Below are 21,037 nucleotides of genomic sequence, written 5' to 3'. Positions count from 1 at the left end.
CCTACTCACTGCTTGCAGGAAAACCTGCCTTTTTAGCTATTTCATTCACAATGGATATTTTTATTAAGAGGTCTCCGTGCTGTTTTAAATGTAAAGGGATGCAATTCTCCACAATCTCCAAGTTAAAATCAGGCTCACTTGTCACCTGCTACCTCTAGACACAAGGAATATAGAAGCTTCACCCTGCGGTCAAATCCCTTCCGTCTGAATTTCCTAGGCCGACAAGTCTACGACCCAACACTGATCATCAGCCTGATGTGACCTTGTCTGAGCTGATTCTCTATAACATATGATGCTTCTCAGGCAACGTGAAGCATGAACCTAAAAGCTTCTCTTTTCACAAACATTTATTTTGAGCACCATCAACATTTTGACACAGTAGTCCTCCTTTATAAGTTTTCTGTAAATACAACTAGAGTAGATATAAATCAAAATGATGGCAGTCGTTCTACAGTTTTCTGAAGTTCCCAGGAGTGCTGTTGGGCTCTTTAATTGCTTACTAATGTAAAAATATCATTGTTAGTAAAGCATAAATCATGGCAATTTTGCCCCACTAGAGGCTAAAAGCAGCACAAGAAGTGGTAATTAAGATTTACTAATAGATCTGGCAATTTCTATAATAGGAGCTTTTAACAAGGTAGGGGAAAATGGCATCTCTCGTGCTACAGTGAAGCCACAAAAAATAGGGAGTTTTCGTCACCCAGAAGAGATCACCTGTTCAAAAAACAGGAACCAGACAACAGTAACAACATGTTATTTTTCTTCTTTCTCCTCTCTTTTTGTTTTCCCATTCATATGGCAACGTAGAATTACAGCTAGAAAAATTGCTTTATTCCTTGTATGAACTAGGAGGGTCTTTAATGACCAGAAAACTGAAGCCGAGACAGATGAGGCTGCTGGTCTTTGCTCTCTGGGGACAGAGCCTGGGTTGGAAACCAGGCACCGGCTCGCCGGGAAAGGACGCTCTGTTCAGTTGTCTAGTCTTTCATCAGAAATTCTCCAAAGTTTTCAAACCATGAAATGTCCTCTGTTTTCTTAATCTTCCTCTTTTCCTTTGATGTCTCTCATACCTAATTTTAAGACATTGGAGTCAGGCATCACTGGTATTTGGTTTATGTACTAGGAAGCTATGTGACTCTGGGTGCTGAGGACGGAAAGGGCACCACACCCCATTTTGAAAGACAAGGTCCAGGACTGATGCCTCCTCATGGCTTGGAGAGCTCCGTGTTGAAATGTGTTGTGCCTTTCAAACCTGAGGTTCAGGGGCTATGCGCAATAACAAAAAAATTCCCTCCTTGATGCAGATTTAAATCCAGTTAGTATTAATTAGAATTATGACACACACAGAGGAGGGGCACAGTGCAGAAGCCTGCAACTTCAGGTCTACTTAGCATCTCCCCAGCCTTACATAGAGGCTCTGGTCAACGCCTCCCAGAATGTTTCCAGTTTATGCATTTCCTTTTCTTTTCTTTTCTTTTTTTTTTTTTTAAAGATTTTCTTTATTTATTCATGAGAGACACACAGAGAGGCAGAGACACAGGCAGAGGGAGCAGAAGGCAGGGAGCCTGATGTGGGACTCGATCCTGGTACCCCGGGACCACGCCCTGGGCCAAAGGCAGACGCCCAACTGCTGAGCCACTGAGGTGACCCGAATTTCCTTTTCCTATTTCACTAATTTCTTCTCCTCCTTTCTTTTTTATCTCATCTTATTTATTCAGTTATTCCTTCGCTGGAGCACCTGCTGTATATTACATATAAGTGCTCCATTCTAGGGAATGGGCCTAGAAGATGATTGTGATCTCCATTTTATCTCCCCAGTGGAATTTATAGTCCGGCCGAGGAGAAATACAGATGTCAATATGCAAAGAAAGGCATGTATAATTGCAAACGGTGGCCTGATGCGTGAAAGGAAATCCAGGTACTGATGAAGAACGGCCTCAGAGATTTGATAGGGTGATGTTTGTGATATGTGAGCTATGGAAGGGGTACTTCAGACCAAGAGAAGAATATGCACAACGGGGATAAGTTGATGGCAAGGTTTGGGGAAATGAAGAAAAATGGATAGTGAAGCAGGCACACGGAAAGGGAGGGGCCTAGAGGCATTAAGGTGGGCAGGTAGGCAGGGAACCGACCATACAGGCCAGGGCAAAGAATTTGGATTTTTATCTGACTCAAATGAAAAATTGTTGAAAAGTTTTATTTTTAAAATTCTTTAAAAAATAATTAATTAATTGACAGAGAGAGAAAGAGGCAGAGGGAGAGGGGGAGGCTGAGCAGAGAGCCCCATACGGGGCTCGATCCCAGCACCCTGGGCACAAGACCTGAGCTGAAGCCAGACGCTTCATCCACCGAGCCACCCAGATGCCCCTAAAATGAAACTTTGCTGAAAGACCTGAAGCGGAGGGAGTGGTGTGACCAGTGTGCCTCCCAGTAGATCTGTCCCCGCAGCGGCTGCCACTTGCACCTGTGAGCACAGGGTCAGGGTTGGGGACGGCCCGCGCTCCTGGTGCAGCGGTTCATTTCCTGTTAATTTGCGAACCACTGTAGGTACACGCTGAGCACTGAGGGCATCGGGGTACACCACGGCTGGGGACCATTCCTGCAGCCTCCTTAAATCGGCAATTATTTCAAAATAAAAAGTCAAGGAAAAGCGTTTCCGCAGACGCTTGCAGAGAGTGGCTGACAGTGGGGTGGGCCCCCGCCCAGCGAGTGGGGAGGCTGCTCGGTCGGGCCCGCGACAGAGGTGACCGGCTGTCGTGGTATCAGAGCAGACCCAGCGATGAATGGGCAGGAGATACACAGCTGCACCTGTACTATGGCTTTATAATATTTGTTAACTCATAATTATTGGTATTAATAAATAATCATGTTATTAGTTTCGGTATTTGTCTGTCTTGAGGTAGACCGACAAGCAATGACTGAACCACGTGGGGACTGCGGGGAGAGGGGAACCCGGGAATTCACAGGACTTGCGCCTCAGCCGTTGTCTGGGTTTCAGTTGGGATGTGCATCGGTCAGGGGGTGGCTGGGAGGGACAGGTTAGTGGAGGAGGACGGGTGATTACGGTCCCCCGTAGACCCTTGGGTGATGCTCTATCTACCTGGAGCTCAGAGGACTGGACTGGGTGGGATGTCAGTTTGGCAGCAGACAAGGTATGTCGACAGGAAGGAAGTGTCCTAAACCATGACCAGTGATTGGAAGTTAAGGGAAGGAGGGGCGCCCGGGGGGCTCAGGGGCTGAGCATCTTCCCTCGGCTCAGGTCGTGACCCCGGGGTCCCGGGATTGAGTCCCACGTCGGGCTCCCTGCATGGAGCCTGCTTCTCCCTCTGCTTGGGTCTCTGCCTCTCTCTCTCTTTCTCTCTGTCTTTCATGAATAAATAAATAAAATATTTAAAAAAATAAGATGGGTCCAGATTATATGTAGAGAGAACAATCTTAGAAACAGAGATCATTTTCTTCACTGAAGCAGGAGGAGAGAAGAGACCTGTCTTTGCTGGTAGGTTTGAATTGGAGTTTTGTTTATGAGAAGACCAAGAAATTCACATTGCACGATTTCCTTTCTCCACACTGAAGGGAGAGAGCTAGGAGAGAGAAGTATGGGGAGTGTTTGATGGGGGGAAGGGACAGGACATAATACTTTGTCATAGTGACTGGAAACCAAGGCTGCCACAGCAGAGGGGTGTTGCCAGACGAGGTGTGTGATTTTCTCCCGAAGTGTGTAGCCATCCCGGTGAGGCTGATGGAAGGCTCACAGTGGACTGTGTGCACCCAGGGTTTGGTTTTTACGAGCCCCGTGCTTCTGTGAAAGCAGAGTAAGAAAGCAGTGGTGGCCCTGCAGAGCCATGATCACGATGCGGATGTGCAGGCCCAGGCCCCGTAAACAGCCGGGGTGCAGGGGAGGCCGCGGAGGGGAGGGGCACCTGACAAGAGGCTGAGACAACGATGCCTTTGCTGACTGCACAGGAAGGGTTTGAAAGGGAGAGAGAGAAGGAAGGACAGGTAGGCAAATGTATTTGATGGAAAGGTGAACCAAGCCATAGGGGATGACTTGGGATGCTTGACTTTGGGACATGAAGTTTATAAGAAGCTCTACAGGTTTTCTGGTGGATGGTCATGAAATTTGGGGTTTCCGATTCTCTGCTTGTCCCCTGAGCTCCCGTCCATGTAGGATGCTAGCCCTGCGACCTGGGAGCAGCAGCCACTGTGGAACTGTTGTCACCGCTTGGGAAGCTGACCCATCCTCTTCCAAGGAAACATCAGGGTCTTGGCTTGTCTCCCTTTTTAATTTTCTCAATAAGGAGCATTAATTATAAAAACAAAACAAAACAAAACAAAACACAAAAAAACAAAACAACAACAAAAACCACATAAGACCAATTTAAACCCATAAGAAAATAGGAAGTTGGATTTTCTTTTCTAGAATGGGTTTACTTCCCTAGAATCCCTTCAAAAAGAAATCTGCAGTCGCTCCTGTTACCATAGTCCTCCCAGCTTATTTTGGTGATATTTGCATCATATGTCATCCTGCATCCTCAACATCCCCAGCTTCCTGTGTCCTTAATGTCTAACCTGGTAATCTTAACCTTTCGATTGGAATATTTTATCCATTAGAACTTAATTATTGACATCCTTGGCTTTATATCTGTCTTTTTTTTTCTTTCTGTTGATCCCAGTGATTTCAGTATCCCCCTTCCTCTCCTTTCATGCCTTTGTAAAAGTGATCGTAACTATTGCCTTTTTCACTCTATCAACTTGTTGGTTATACGTTCATTTATTTTTTTTGTTATAGTGGATGCCCCGGAGACATCAACACATGCCTTTGATTTTTGGCCACCAGTTTCCATGTTTTGACTTGTATTACAATCTGATTTTAAAATCAAATCACTACCAATAATGGTGGCATCTTTGAATGCTGCAATTGGACTTATCCCTTCCCATCCTCTGATTTTTGTTATGGATTTTAACTCTAAGTATGTTTTAAAGCCCACAAGACATTAATTGCCGTTGAAATACAGTCACCCATATATTTACCCTTTCTGTTTCCATCTGGCGTTTTCTTGTTTCCTTCTGCTTAAAGAACTCCCTTTAGAATTTTCTCTCCTGCAGGTTTGCTAGTGACAAACCCTCTGTTTTGTGGTGGTTTGGTTTTGTTTTGAAGGAGACAATTTATTAATCCAGCGTTTGTTCTTACTGCTCCTTGTTGGCAGCTGCCGTCTCTCCAGGATTCTGTGCAGACCCCTCTGTCTGTGAGGCGTCCCTTGGCGGCCCCCACCTTGGGCCTTTCCCACCATTTTCAGGCCCTGCAGGGCTTGGAGGACCCAGTGGCCACACTCCTGGACCCTCTGCTACAGTGGCTGGGCCGGGCATGGTTTCTCTACCTTCCCCCTCCCATCCTGGCCCTGGACCCTGGCCCTGGAGCTGACCCCAGCCCTCCCTGGAGGAACAGGTGTTGTGCTGGGGAAGCGCTCAGGTGTAGAACCAGTTCTCCCCGCAGGGAGCCAGCTCTTCCTGCTGGGCCAGCTTGCTTTGCCGGCCTGGGCGTGCAGGAAGGCCCGGATGCCTCTGACAGGCACCTGCTGCTTCCAGGGACCCCGGGCATCGGGCGGCCCTCGTGCTGCCAGCCAGAGGAAGGGGCTCTCAGGTCTCGTTTACTTGAAAATGTGCTTATTGCATCTTTACCATTGAAGGATGCGTCCGTGGGGTGTAGGGTTCCACGCTACCAGTTACTTTCCTTGGCTCCCATCATTTCTGTTAAGAAGCCAGTTATAAGTTTATTGGGAGAAAAAAAGGTCTGTTTTCTCTGTTGTTAATGTTTTTCATGGTTCTGGCTTTCAGCCATTTGGCTAATTTTATGAGGGATTGAGAGCGTGTGTTGTGTGTGTATGTGTGTGTATGTGTGAGTACGCATCGCTCTGATCTTGCTTGAAGTTCATGGAGAGCTTCCGATCTGAGAGTTCCTGTCCTTAATCAGTTTGGAAAACCTTTAGTCATTATGTCTTTAAATACTGCTTCTACCTCATTTTCTCTCTCAATAGTATCCCGACTACCTGATGTTACCTACGTCTATTGTAGCCCACCATCTCTTATTCATTTTTTCTGTATTTTATTATTTTATTTTATTTTATTTTATTTTATTTTATTTTATTTTATTTTAATTTTATTTTTTTAAAGATTTTATTTATTTATTCATGAGAGACACAGAGAGAGGCAGAGACATAGGCAGAGGGAGAAGCAGGTTCCTCAAGAGGAGCCTGATGTGGGACTTGATCCCAGGACCTTGGGATCACGACCTGAGCTGAAGGCAGACGCTCAACCACTGAGCTACCCAGGCGTCCCTGTATTTTTTATTAAAAAAAAAAAAAAAAAAATGCTGAGCTTCTCTGTTGACTTTCTCCATTCTGTTTACATTGTTTTATGCAGTGTCTAATTGGCTGATAAATTCATCCAGTAGGTTCTTAATAATACTTATTGTGTTTTATAGTTCCAACATTTGCATTGGAGTCTTCTAATAAATTCCATTTCTCTGATGAAATTATTCATTCTTTGAATCTTGTTTTCTCTAGCTTGTTCTCATTTTCTTGAACTTCTAGTTAAAATATCTGCTCACTGTGGGTCTCTATTTTTTTTAATATATATTTTTTAAAAATATATATTGTCCTGTATCTTGTTCAGTCATTCTTGATTGAATGCTAAATACTATATATATATTAATATACTATATTATATAATATATAATATAACATAATATATATTTTATATATATTTTATAATATAATATAATATATTAATTAATATATTACATATTACATACAGTATTTTATATATGTATATGTATGTGTGTGTGTATATATATATATATATATATATATATATATATATAGTACTTTATTCAGTTTGTGTTATCTTCCTACCCAGAGGTTTATTCTTTTCTCTGCTAGAAAGAGTGGAAGCTGATCGGTTTAACCCAAAAAGGCACTGAGTTGAGTTCGTCTAAGTTGCAGTTTCTCTCATTCATTTTGTTCCTAGGATATAGTCCTTCAAGGCTTTCAACAAAGAGCCCGGGGTGATCACTCCCCCGCCCCCTGCCCCAGCCCCTTTAATGAGTCTCACCCTCTAATCCTTGTCTCTTCAGTAGCTAAGGACTGTCAGGAAACTCCATTCTCTCTGTAGAGGTTTTGTAATTACCTCTTTATCCTCCCATATAACTTCATTCTTCTTGGGGGGAGAAAACTGACATTGTTTCCGTCATCGTTCCCTCTTCTAAGACGCGTCCTCATTGTTCTGGTCTCCATTTTTTTATCTGCAAGGCCGCAAACACCCACTGATTTCTCTCGTCCTTTCTGTAGGCCTGCGTCCAGGCAAATCTTGGATTTTTAGATTCTTTGCACTGAGCATTAGCAAATGCCCCCAAGGAAAAAGTTTCTATAGAATATCAGCTCACTTTTTATTGAAGTGTTCCTCTCTCTGAAATCTTGGCCCTGCAGTTTTCCTTGTTTTAGCAAAGATTTCATGCCCTTAAAGAGTTTTGTTTTGTTTTTGTTTTTGTTTTTGTTTTTTGGTAGTTTTTCCAGCTTTTCTAGTTTCTCTTGGCAGGAGTTATGGTTCGCCACAAGCTACTCCATCTGAGCTAGAGAAGCAGACATCGCAAACCAATGCCATTTTACAAAATAAATCATCCCAAGGGGTTTTGCCCTTCAATAGAGTGGAGTTGGAAAGTTTTAAAGGCTTTGGATGCTGTTTCTTAGCAGTCTGGAGTTTTGTGGTGCATTGTCCTGGGACGGCCTTGCTAGCAGCTGCAAACAGTCAGCCCTTGCTAAGTAGCTTACCATCTGTGCAACCTTGGCCAAAGTACTCTATTTATATACTTCACTTTTACCATCTATAAAATGGGGAGAGAGAAGCCTTAAAAGAGAAGAAAGAGAAAGAAAGAAAAGAAAGAAAGAAAGAAAGAAAGAAAGAAAGAAAGAAAGAAAGAAAGAAAGAAAGAAGAAAGAAAAAGAAAGAAAGAAAGAAAGAAAGAAAGAAAGAAAAAGAAAGAAAGAAAAAGAAAGAAAAAGAAACAAAGAAAGAAAAAGAAACAAAGAAAGGAAGGAAGGAAGAAAGAAAACCTTGTAAGGATGATTAAAAGAGAATGTATTGTTTGCTTCCTTTTATTATACCAAATGCCTTATGTATAGCGTCTTGCCTTAATATGCTGTGAGTAGCACAGTCTGTACTACGAATTCCATAACGGGGAGCGATATTATCCTTCATCTTCATTACGGCCCAGGTGCTATTTTGGCTTAAAGTGAAATAACTTATGGCTTCTTACTGCTCTTTCTCATCCCTTACCCTTTGAACTACAGGATATGGATAAATACAGGCCAAAGACCGTTGTTTGACTTAAGGACGCTCGTATAACATCGGGGCTGCACTTAGCAATCAAAAGTGCAGAAATCAACAAAAACCACAAAGAAAGCTTAATTATCCATAATGTTGACAGACCCTTCCACACAGTGTGGAAATACGCGATGTACTTGTCCACATACTTTACACGATAACATAGCTGGGTTTCTACGAGGCCCGAACAGGCGCTGTGTACTAAGGCATCAGAAAGTTATTAGAGCGAAATCTCGAAAATGCCAGATTTCACTTTTGGTTCCGATGACATATTGGGATCTGCTTGATAAATTTACACCCATGCACTTGCACATGTGTGGTTCACAGGTTGGGGCGCCCGCAGCTCGGGTCTCAGTGGCTCCTGGGGTGGTATTTGCACTTCATTTCTCTGGCCCTGTAGATCTGATTCGATGACATCTGTTAAGGAGACAGTGGAGGGAAGACATGCATATGAAATCTCAGTGAATACAGGCTGCATTTTAATGAGCTGGGGCTGCTGCTACCTTACCATTTATTTTGTGGCCTTTGGGGCGTTGACAGGCAATACCCAATCTGTTTCTCATCAGCTTAAATCTCAATATTTACTTTTAGATGTTTTACTCTAAAAGCTTAAAAAGAGAGAGGGAGAATTGGCCTCTTTTCACATCTTCAAAAAAGAGATTTGGGCATCACATAGAAAGGAAACAAGAGCTATTTTACACATAATGAAAAAAATAATGATCAAGGGGAAAAACATAAAAATGAAAAAAAATCATTACAATGACATAAGCTGCAAATGGTCAGTTTTGACATATTTTCCTTGTTACAGTGGCTTTCAATAGCAAGCATGTAAACCAGAGATTCCCTTTGTGTTTTAGTCCTACCCATCCCCTGTTAAGAACTGGTTTTTAAACTTTAGGGTGAATCCTAAGATAACGCTGTTAGTAGTAGGTGCTGATTACCCAACCAACCAGATCATTAAGGAAGATGTCCTCTAATTGAAGACCCGGATCTTAGACAAAGTGAATTTTTGAAGCTTCCTAACCAAGTTGTAGTCCACATACAGCAGCAGTAACGTCACCTGGAGCTTATGGGAATATACATACTCAAGCTCCAGCCCAGAGACACTGAATCAGAATCCATATTTTATTTATTTATTTATTTATTTATTTATTTATTTATTTATTTATGTATTTATGTATGTATTTATTTATTTATTTATTTATTTTTTAAAGATTTATTTATTTTTTAAAGATTTATTTATTTATTCGTGATAGACACACACACACACACACACACACACACAGAGGCAGAGACACCGGCAGAGGGAGAGAAGCAGGCTCCATGCCGGGAGCCTGACATGGGACTCGATCCCAGGACTCCTGGATCGCGCCCTGGGCCGAAGGCAGGTGCTAAACCACTGAGCCACCCAGGGATCCCCAGAATCCATATTTTAACAAGATCCCTGGGTGATACATATATACAGTAAAGTTTAAGAAGCACCAAACTAGACCAAGGTTGACAGATTTTTCCTGGAAAGGGCCAGCTTCTAAGTGTTTTGGGTTATTCAGACCACACCGTCTCTGTCACCACAACTCAGCTCTCTTGGAATCATGTTACAGAAGCCGTAGTATGTGAAAGTGTGAGTATGCTTGAGTTCCAATAAAACTTTATTCGTGGGCATTGAGATGTGAATTTCATATAATTTTCACATATCACAAAATATACTCCTTTTGGTATTTTCCCAGTCATTTAAAAATGTAAAAATCATCCTTTGTTCATAGGCTAGACAAGAAGGGGTGACAGGCTGGGTGGGTCTAGTCTGCCAACTCCTGACCCAGTATCACGTCCCTTACCTCTCTAGGGATTCTGGGGCTGCCTTCAGTGCCCATCTTAGTTTGATTGGGTTGCCATTTCAAAATGCCATGGGCAGTGTGGCTTAAACATAACAGAAACTTTATTTTTCACAGGTCTGGAGGTTGGAAGTCCCAGATCAAGGTTTGGAAAGGTTGGTTTCTAGTGAGAGTTCTCTTCGTGGCTTGTAGAAAGCTCCCTTCTCATTGCGTCCTCACACCGAGGGAGAGAGAGAACAAGCTCTCTGGCGTCTCTCTCCAGAAGAACAGTGATCCTATTGAATCGAGGCTCCACCCTGATGACTTCATTTACCCTTCCTTACTTCTGTGAAGGTTCCTATGTCTAAATATAGTCCCCTTGTGGCATAATACTTCCACACATGGATCTGGGGGGACACCGTTAGTCCGTGGCAGTGCCCAACATAGTCCTCTCCTCTAACATCTTCTCTCGTGACACCGCACACAGTCATCCCCACCATCTGCAGTGCCCCACTGTCCTTGTTAATGGTGTCTCTTTGGTGTTTAAACAAGGCCTTATAAGTTTATGATAGCATAATCCTACTCCTTCAACTAAATCACAAGCCCCTTGAATGCAGGTGGTGCTGATCAAAGATCCAGGACTCCAAACAAGTTTGAATGACTGGGTTGAATGAACTTCATAGTTAATGATTGGCAACTGAGTTCGCAGCCTGGTCTTTCCAGCTCTTGAGTCTCCAGTTTGCTGAATGGTTTCAGTTTTCTCAAGCATCTTTCTGGTCCGTTTCTTTATCTCTGCCATGGGAGAAGAGGTGTGAAAATACACCTATTTTCTCTGCAAAGGGATTACCAGTTACTCATTAGAGGCTCGTTCCGAAGAGCCAGTGCTCTGAAGTATCTAGCACACAGAAGAGACCTGAACTATATGACTTTTACCGTTTCATCTACTTTCCCAATGCCGGAAGAGGACCAGCTATGCCACTTCCTGCCTTTGAAGAGAGCGTTCTTTCTTCCCTTCCGCGCCACTCCCCTTATCAGTTATCTATTTGGCAACTGTCATCAATACAAGGTCTTTGTTTAACAAAGACTTTTCAGTGCATTTTATTTACTATTAATGATTCAGCATTGTCAACTATCCATCTTAAATATTGGGTCAAAGTGAGTTGATTCCCTAGGGAGCCATTCTGTTTTGTTCCCTGCTGTAGATTTTCTACTGCTTGGCCCAGTCCCTTGTTAATGACTCCCAAGACAGAGCTCCCCTTGCTTGCTTTGGGAAATGTTTGCATTAGTGGCTCATGGTGCAAACAGATGGGGACTCGGGTAAGGTGCCCATAAATCATTCTCAAGGGTTATCTATGTCCCATCACAATTAAAGGCTGAGGGAAGAATGTATGACTTAGGGATAAACCCTTTACATTATTTCACTGTTTTGCTGGCTTTGGACTGAAATTGGCATGAGTTGACAACTTGCCTTGCCCTCCACCCTTTTACTCCCTCAGTGTTTTCAGTTGAAGCAAGAGTCCCTGATTCCATATGACTTTAGGAACACTGTGAGTGCTATTCTGAAGACATAATTGTCACTAGATTTTCTTCTGCTCACCCCGAGAAGAAACACAGGTGATGGGGCACAAGTATTCTTGACGTGTTACAAACATTCACCACAAAGTGGCTGCACTGTGCCTTTCCCCCTGGAGATGAGCTCTTATAAAATGCCTGCAAACAATGCATCATCCAGCCAGGGGTACAAGGACACATGGAAAGGATTCATGAATGGCAAATAAAGATGCTGAAAAGACCCACTTTGAGCAGAAGCCATGCATTAGCATCCAGAAGGAGTGATCTCGTAAGGAGGAATTCACCTCTTGCTATTTCATTCATTTGGATTTATCATGTGGGGAAGCAGGCAGTCCTGTAGGATTGAGTTTGGAATAAATAAAAAGACAATTATAGGCAATGCAATACTTGTTGCAAGCAATGCCACACAAGCTTTCTTTGTTGTGCAGCTATTCTGATGCTAATGACTTCGCCTTTTTATCCTTCTTACCCATTCTTGAATATTTTCTCCCTACCTTGTCTTTCCGGCAAAAACTTCCGGTGAATACAATTTTCCATTAAAAATTAACTTGCATCATTTAAAATTATCATACATTAACTTGAATGGCATTTCTTTAATGCTACAGCTCTAGTAAAATGATTGCGAAATGATTTCTGTTTAATCCAGCGGCGACGAGAGGATAAGGATGCTTCTGAGTTGGGAGATCTGAGCGACTTAGCCTCCTTGATCCTCCATTTCCTCAACAGCAAAATGGGGATAAAATATTTATTTCTCAAGGGGATTGACAACATTGGGAAATGTATACAAAGCATTTAAAGTAATTGACGCACACACACATCAGATGATCAATAATTTGTGGTGTTGTCTTTATTATTTCGAATGTACAAAGTAGGAGCATTAAAATTATGGTAATGCCCACTGGTTCTAACACCCACCAAGTCACTGGGTCACATTGAGAGGAGGGAGAAAAGTCATCTCTCAGAGCATCTTTGTTTGAAATCTTGGCACGTTGGTAATTTTGGATTAGAGATTTTGTTCATCAGTTCCTGCTCAGCCAAGTGCATGGGTTTACACATTATTGCTGAAATGATGAGCAGCAGTTCTCTTATTCTTCAAGACTCTCGGCACACTTTTATTAAACATGGAGCAAGTGTCGGGCAAAGAATTGGACTATAGTGAATCGTGCAACAACCGGTGTGCCGGCACCAATTCACCGCAGTCCCCCCAATACAGTCCCTTTCTCTTTACCAGCTTAGGAGCGAACCTCTGAGCGCACCTGCTCCTCTGCACGTATCGCACATAACCGAACCCCTTTCTCTTGTCTCTTTTAAGCGGAAGTTTATGCCACAGAGAGTCATGTGAAATAAAGAGAACAGCTATCAAGTCAAATTTCAGCCTTCTGCACTGTTATTTGGGAAAGGGGGAGCAGATGGCATCATCGAGTGTCGGTGTTAGCGATTCTTGGTGGGTGCAGCCGACTCTTTCCCCGTGAAGACCTGAGCTGCCGAGCGCCGGGGCAGCAGGCCCAGGGCCGCTTGGGCGTGGAGGAGCCAGAGGTTAGACCCATGTCTGTCAACTCCGAGGTCCCCTTTCCTGTTGTTCTCTATGATAAGTCACTGTAACCAATATTTCTGGGTGGATGCCTCTCCTTATGAGCCGTTGCGTGAGGCAATGTAATAGTTTCTTCTTCATCCAGGTGTGCAAGAAAACCCCTTCATCCAGGTGTCCATCTGCTCCGGGGTGGCTGCTCTGGAGATGGTAACTTGTTGTTTGGGGGCAGCCCGTGTTACCTTGATTATGTACATGGAACAGTTAAATATCATTTCCTCAAGACCCACGGTCTGTGAGTAAGGAAGGAACGTTGAAAGTTGCCCCATCACATCATCCACTGGTTCTTGGAGTAACAAAGAATAGCTCCCCAGAAGTTCTAAATATGAGGAGCTGCCTCGCAGCTCTGCATTTTCACATGTGTTCAGAAGATTCAGGAACTTGGTTCTCCTACTTGATACCGTGTAAAGGGTCGTTGTGCAGTCGTTCCAGTGGGTAGCTTGGTTGTAAGACTTTGTGTTGGCAAATAGAATTAAGAAATTGTAATCTGGAAGAGGAATTTCAGAGTAAATAAAGAACAAATGTTCAGTTCACCTCTGTCGGAACAGGAATACCAAATCTATCTCAGCGACTTTGTGTTCTAAATAAGAGCATCTTAACTATTTTTATTTCCTCGGTGTGGGTATTCATCACTACTACCCTTTCTCATGGAGCTCTGCATCTTAACATTTCCTTAATTATAAACACAATTTTGTAATTTTGCAAGTCTGCAGTCTTGGAGGAGTGGAAGCAGGAGATGTCCTTGCCCTTTAGAAGGGTTTCTATTTTAGATTTTCTTATTGTTATAAGATAATACGATGATAAAATATGCCGGGCCGCTGCACATCTAGAATTGATCCTTCCATCCATTATACAGGAGTAAAGGATGCTTGCATCATGCCTGTAGAAATAGCGGTGTTGCAAATAGCCAATTCATTGTTGGTTCCAATTTGGAAGCTGACAAATACTTGCTTTATTGCCCTGCCACATGCGAAGTCTATCTTTCTGCCTACACAGCACAAGTCAGTAACCTACATAATTCTTCCGGGATATTCTAAAAGCCCTGAGGCTGGAGTTCATACTTGTGTATATTTGGCATTTAGAATCAGATGGGGAAGTGAATTTAGTGACATCCTGGGAAAGTTTCCAAATATTCCAAAACAATTTTTTTTTTTTTTTTTTTTTTTGCAATTTCTCTTATTTGCGTTCTTTAGTTTGTGCGGTCCTGCTAATATGGGTCTTTGTCATGCATCTGCCATTTGGGATTTTTTTCTTCAAATTTTATTTCAGTATAGTTGATGCACCGTGTTACATTAGGTTTAGGCATACGACATAGTGATTCGCCCTCTCCATAGGTACGCTCTGCTCACCACAAGTAGAGCTACTATCTGTCACCGTACGATGCTACTGCAATATCATTGACAGTATTTGGAGTTTTGGAGTTTTGATTCAGAAAAACAAACCACCATATTGAGCTGCTTTACTTCTTGGAGGAGCTTATTTCACCTGAAGAGCCAAATCAAATTAGAGAGGAATTTGTTTTATTCTCTTATGTATTTTACCTTTAAAAAAACAGAAGCGTACATAGTAACATCAATAAAGTCATATTTGTCTGATACCAAAGTGGAATACATTAGCAAGACTGTGAAAAAAAAAAAAACACAGAATAGGAATTAAAGGTTGAGTGACTATATAAATCATCTAAAGTGGGAACACTTGAGAGTAGAAGGTTGTCACACTGCACATGTTCGAGGCAAATTAGGACTCAGGCTTGTCCTTCTTACAGGTGCGAGGTGTTGCTGACCCCAAAATGTATACCCCAGCTCTAAAACAGAACTACGTGAAGCGGTGCCTTTGGTTAAACCTAAATCACCTGGGGACTCACCTCTGTGAGAGCAGAACTATGCATGAATACATAGTAGAAAAAGCTCGAGATTGTCCTTCAAATCCATGGGCCTTTTTTACACCCCTGAGCAACTTCAGAGAGAACTCTCTCCGTGTATCCATCTGCTGAGATGCTCCTGGCTCTTGTAACCCCTCCATGCTGACATCTGACGTCACTGCGTGCTCACCCAGACCTCATCCACTCCAGCCGTGCCTCTCCTGATTGCAGGGTCTTGCATTTTAGTCAAAAGGACCCCCTTGGCACCTATGTTTATTGTCTCATTTATGCCACCCACAGTCACTTGAGAAAAATATTTGGCTGCTTCTTGAGCTTTGTTGGGTATTCAGGTTTCTCGGGAAGCTGTTCAAACACATCTACCTGGACATTCTATCCAGCTGAGTCACCTGTGCCCTTCTAGGCCAAGGGGAAATGGGAGGCTCTTCCGAGATGCATATGCTATGAATGCTTCAGGTGGAAAGGAGAATAAAACAACCTCTACTCTCACATTTAAAAAAATTTTTTAATGGATTATTATTTTTTATTTAAATTCAATTAACATACTGTTGGTTTCAGAGGTGGAGGCCAGTGATTCGTCAGTCTTACATATTACCAAGTACTCATTACATCGCGTGTCCTCCCTGATGTCCATCACCCAGTTACCCAATCCGCCCCCACATCATTTCCTTCCCGCAACCTGCAGTTTGTTTCCTATGATTAAGAGTCTCTTATGGTTTATCTCCCCCTCTGATTTCTTCTTGATTTTGTTTTTCCTTTCTACCGTCACATTTTAAAATGTAAACTGAGTGTCTCTGTCACTTCGATCCTGCCACCCTCTGCAGTCTCAGAGATGTAATTATTGTTAAGAGATTTTAACTTCTCCTTCCGTGCCCCATTCAGAGGACCTTTGCCTCCTCTATTCATGGACAGCATGGGTGGGGGGGGTGGATTGCTGGGTAGCCTGGATCTTTTTTATTTCTAATACTCTGGCCTAAATCTGGACTGAGAGTCTCCCTACCGCCAATAAAAGCCAAGAATTTTACAACTTTATTCTTTGATTCTGCTTTTAGCGTAATGGAACTCTCGAAGTTAGGAGTCTAAATGGAAGATAGGTCAGAGCGAAGTAAGAGGGTAGGTAGGGATGGCTGAGATGCCTCGGAACCCCTGGTAATAAGCAACTGGTCAGTCAGTATTTCATTGTAGCGTTCTTGCTCTGAATTCTTAGGTGGAGCAGGACAGGAGCTCCCTCTGAATTCTCCAGGGGGAAGGGGCATACCTGTTATTATTCCTCCTAACCCCAGAGCATAAAGGACTGTGCAGAGTAACTCCGTAAACAAATGAGTGAAACCAGAAATAAAGCACAAAGCCTCTGGGGTCTCTTCTCAGGGTCATGCTGGCTTTCTTGGGATGCTGGGCCCCTGTCAGCCCCTTGCATGGACTCAGTTGTGTGAATCCAAAGTCTACTGGGACATGGGGAGCAAAGTGAACTAAGCAATCACCAGAAGCTTGATATCACAAAACCGTAAAGAGACTGTTCCCTCCCCGCTTCCACTTCCCCCGCCCTCAGCTCTTCCCACTTTCTCCCACCTTCTCCAACCCTAGTGCTTGTCTTCAGGAGTTGGTAGCCTGCTTCTCCAGCTCTCTACCTAAATCCCACTGACTCTCTGCAGCAGTCTGACAACTACAGTTTGGAGAAGAAAAAAAAAAAAAAAAAAAAAAACAGCAGTATTTATTCTGACCTTCACTGGGCACCTTATAAATACCTGTCAAACGTTTGCCTTAATTTTTTTGGACATATTTCCATAAGATTTGGAATGGTTGCAGAACTGCTCAGAATAAGGAGCTCCTAGACTGTTGATGTTGCAACTGTAAAAAAAACCTCAGGAGTTTTAACAGAATATCTGTTTGTGTGCAGGGGGAAGAAAAGAGACAGGAAAGATAAAAGGATGTTTTATCAACTTTCCATAGAGGCAAACTTTTATTTATTTATTTATTTTTTTTTTTTTTAAGATTTTATTTATTTATTCATGATAGTCACACAGAGAGAGACAGAGAGGCAGAGACACAGGCAGAGGGAGAAGCAGGCTCCATGCACCGGGAGCCCGATGTGGGATTCGATCCCGGGTCTCCAGGATCGTGCCCCAGGCCAAAGGCAGGCGCCAAACCGCTAGGCCACCCAGGGATCCCCATAGAGGCAAACTTGAGCAAATTACATTTCTTGAAATGGTCAGCAAACGGCTCATTTCTGTGTGCCCCGGTCTGGTTTTCAAGTGTTCTGTTCAATCTCCGTCTTAAAATACCTTCATTCCATGCCCTACATTTTAAAAATAATACTCATATTTAATTTTATTTTTAGAGTGAAGGAAGGTAATTTATCTCCACGATTTTACTACTAGGTGAGCTGAATCAGAGAGAAGATAAAGGACTTGCCCATTTCCTGTGGCTATAAAATAGTTTAGAGACGATTTCAACATAGATCTTCCTTCTTAGGCTTTTATTCTTCTCCAATGTATTTATGTTTTGGGGAAAAAAAAAATGTGTATTTAAAGAAAAGATTGAATCTTTCCCAAAGGGCATTGAAGAAGTTTTATATGTAGAATATCAATACAAATTTAGATTCCTTAATCACTTTCTGATTACTGGAGGGATCAAAAAGAATGGCTGGTATTATGATTAAAGAAAGCTGGTGGAGTTTGCCCTTTACCCTATCCTAATCCATCACAGAATTGAGTTCAAGCTGAACGATGAAGGACTTACAAGACTTCTTTGCTGTCTATCTTGTAGACACTTTATTTGTCATGAGAGGGATTTACTTTTGAAAATTAAAATCATAAACCTAATGAAATGGAAATTGGAAGGATGACCACCCCTCTTGGGCACATCCAATCCTGCCAAAACGTCATCATTTATTTCAAAGAAATTCTAGAACAGCTGTGATATTTTTGAAATACTTGTTAATGCGTACCAGTTATGCTAAAAAGGTCATTTATAAAAATCTGCAAATTTCATTGAAATACTTCTTTTGGTGGTGAGGAAACACATTTACACATGTTACCATGTTAACAGAGCCGCCTGCCAGGGTTAAGAAAAGTGTGAATTTATTAATGTGATCATAGCATCATCATTTTTTTACTGCCCATGCAATACCAAATTCCCATAGGAAAAGTGTTAAGATAATATTTTATTTTCCCATTTGTTTTACAGCTAGATACTTGATTCTCTGTTATTGTAATTTTGGTAGATGAATTATTTTACATAATTCTAGACTAGGCTACACGTTTTCAGGACTAATTAACAAAGCTAAAATTTGAAAATATTCTGCTGTAATGGAATGCCATTTTAATGTCCATGATTCAGTTTAAAAGCCTTCATTTACTGCTTAGGATTTATGATTTATTGGATCCTTTTTTTCTTTTAACAATTTGAGGTTGCGTTGTGGAGCATACAAACCCATAGAAAGTTGGCTCATGCTGTAATAGGGCTTAACTATATGGAATACAGTAAAAAATAAAAGGTACACGACACTTAAAATGCATGCCCACATAAATGGTTAATTTGCATTATGATCCTTGTCTTTGTAGTAGGTTCTGGTGATGTGTTCTCAGGACAAATAAAGAGGTATCTATTGTCTGATATTAAGAAATCATTAAGCCAACTTTTTGTCTATAATACTTCAATATTAGTCACTATGATTAATGTTATGTGATTTTTTTTTCTTTAAAATTTGCATTTAAGTCTATAAATCCTCCATTTCCCTCCTTCCCTCCCACTCTCCTTCACTCTCTCCCTCCCTGCCACCCCCTCCCACATGCAATCTTTCTTTGGAAGTAGACAGTATCTTTCTTACTAAGGCATAGCTGTTCAGTATTGCTATTAATGAAACCATAATTACTGGATATTGCCATTTCATTATCTCTACTGTCACTTCTGGTCGTAGATATTATTTCTCTAGTTCAGGAAATTTTTGAAGAGTGATTGTTAGTAATAAAAGTATAGAGGGAATTTTAGTGACAGCTGTTATAGGGGTAAATTTGATATTTTAGATAATTGCATTTAAAGTTCAAATTGATGGTGGATTGTATTGATTAAAGAGAAGGAGATAGAAATAAAAAGAAGTGAGGGAGAGATTTAGAATCAATCCAAAGGTGATATATTGCAAGATGCAAAGTGGACACTGAATAGTTAAAAAGACTAATACACCAAGGCTGTTTGTTAACTGGAGATAAGATGCTAATCCTGTATGGTCTAATAGAAATCACATATCCTTTGCTAGGAGTCTTATTCTCTGTTGGGCTTTATTTGGCTCCCTCTTATTATTGTTATTATTAAAGTGAGCCAATCAGGTTGAACTAATTAATTTCTGCCAAATGAATCAAGGTTTGGTGAATAGCACTGATATGTTATTTTCCTAATCATTTCAAATTTTTCAAAGTCAAATATATTAACACAGTGCTTGTAAGTATGTTGCTGTAGGAATGATTGCCCCGAAGGTTGGTGTAAAAAGCTTCCACCATGAACGGAAGGTATTAAGCATTTGCATCCTTAATGTGTAAATCATAGATAAGAGATTGGATAGTATAATGGCTGACGCTAAATCAGACGTAGTTCTGTAAAAGAAACAAAACAAAATTTCCAATGAGACAGTGGTTTCTCCCGCTGAATGCAATGCTTAACCTATCAGTTGCCAAACTGTAAATTCAGCTGGTGGCAATAGGAAGTGATTCTCATCTATTTATCTTATCCTGTCTCCTGTGTCCCTAGTAAAGGATGCAAAAGTGAAGGCAGCCCAGAAAGTATAGCTCTTGTCCATCAGAGCATCCCCAGCTAGACCTTGACTGTCTCACAGAGCGCTGACTCTAGGGCTTGGTACAATCCTCAGAGCATCTTTTGGTATCATACCCTTTATTTATTTATATTTTTGGTCTGCCTTCACACCTCCCCATGTTCCAGTTCTTACAAATGTCAAGACCTGCGTGATAGGCGACGACAGCCTTCATTTCTCCTTTGTAGAACAGAGCCCTTAATTTCCCACAGCTCTTCTTTCTTGGCCTGTCCTAGCTGATACTGATGACACAGAGCTGTCCCACAGGCCTTGCTACTGTCGTGCCAAGTTCTCAGAGGAGTCCTCAGCCCCTGTGCCAGGCGTGGTGCTTTCCTCGTTCCCACCTGTACTAACCCTGACTCCACCTTCCTTCCCGATCCGTGCAAAGTGACCCAAGGGAACCTCTCGTTAGGACAGTAAATGCCATTGGGAGCAACTGCGTCTTTTTCATGAAACACCTTTTTTGGGACTTTGTCATAGGGAAGATACTCTGCTAGCAATCTCGTCAGTCTACCCAGCATGCTGTTTTTGAGCAAGAGAGGATCCTCTCAGAGTCTCTGAAGGTGCGCCACAGAGATGATCAGCTACTGTATCTCTCTCTCTGGTTAATTCTGTGCTGATCTCAAACGATCCCTAAAATGCTACCAACACAGTGTGCCTGTTAATCACATTCTCATATGATAAATGAGGTTAGCAGAGGAAAGCAGGCTCCCACTTGGCGTAGATGGCATTGATTGGCATGAGAACGACAGCGCTCATATCCCTTACCCAGATGAAGTGGAAACTATAAGCGACCAGTTGGTCTCCAGCTTTCCCAAGGTGAACGCAACAAACCACGTCTTTAACAATGAAGTCTAGAAAAGAGTCTGGTTTTATAGAGAAAAAAAAGTGTAAGTGGTAGCTGTAAAACAATTTGAAAATAGAGAAGATAATTCTCTAATTTGGAGCATGCATTTCCTTAATGTAGAAAAGGCAATTTTATCGAAAGTCTCTGATCTTCTGAT

At 42.0% G+C, this 21,037-nt stretch overlaps 1 protein-coding gene across 3 annotated transcripts in view; it reads left to right on the top strand.

Moving 5' to 3' along the window:
• The window catches only part of DCC (DCC netrin 1 receptor), a 1,086,838-nt gene that overhangs the window by 139,177 nt on the left and 926,624 nt on the right, over window positions 1-21,037 (top strand). The window lies entirely within an intron of this gene.

Source organism: Canis lupus, chromosome 1 (genome assembly GCF_048164855.1).
Source record: "Canis lupus baileyi chromosome 1, mCanLup2.hap1, whole genome shotgun sequence".
Taxonomy (NCBI): Eukaryota; Metazoa; Chordata; class Mammalia; order Carnivora; family Canidae; genus Canis; species Canis lupus.
Note: the sequence above shows the minus strand (reverse complement) of the source record. Positions and strands in the feature narration are given on the sequence as shown.